Consider the following 559-nt stretch of genomic DNA (forward strand, 5'->3'; position numbering starts at 1 on the left):
CCCAGCCAGCGAGCCATCACCAAAAGGAGCGAGGGAGCGAGAGAGAGCGAGTGGCCGGGTGATCTGGGTGGGCGTGATTCGGGGGGGTGGCAGCGAAATGCCTGCAAATGCTTGCCCAGCGCCCACGTACTTTCCCTTGCTTTCCTGCCTTGCTCCTTCCCTCCCTCTTTCCTTGCCTGGCCTCCCTGCCTGAGCTACCGTAATAAGTGAGTGACTACTACCTGCGTGCCTGCCTGCGTGCCTTCCTGCGACGGTGCCCGCACCTCGTCCTCCCTCAACCTGGGAAGGAGGTACTGTCGGTAGCGCGAGTTGCAGTACTTTGGCCATTGTACTGTCCAGAGCAGATCTGCGCTGTACTGGGTACCTGGTCGCATTCCAGCTTCCCGTGGCAGTCCGTCTGCTGCCATTCCCCCATTTCATTCACTCACATCACTGCGCCAGTATACCCCCATCCCTCAAGGGCCCTCAAACCCACCTTGTCCAGCAGCCCGCCGCTATCCCATCAATCACTGCTCCGCTCTGAAGCATCGCCTTTCTCCAGGCCTTTACCTGCACCCTC

Source organism: Phaeoacremonium minimum, assembly GCF_000392275.1.
Source record: "Phaeoacremonium minimum UCRPA7 unplaced genomic scaffold PA7_03_scaffold_146, whole genome shotgun sequence".
NCBI lineage: Eukaryota > Fungi > Ascomycota > Sordariomycetes > Togniniales > Togniniaceae > Phaeoacremonium > Phaeoacremonium minimum.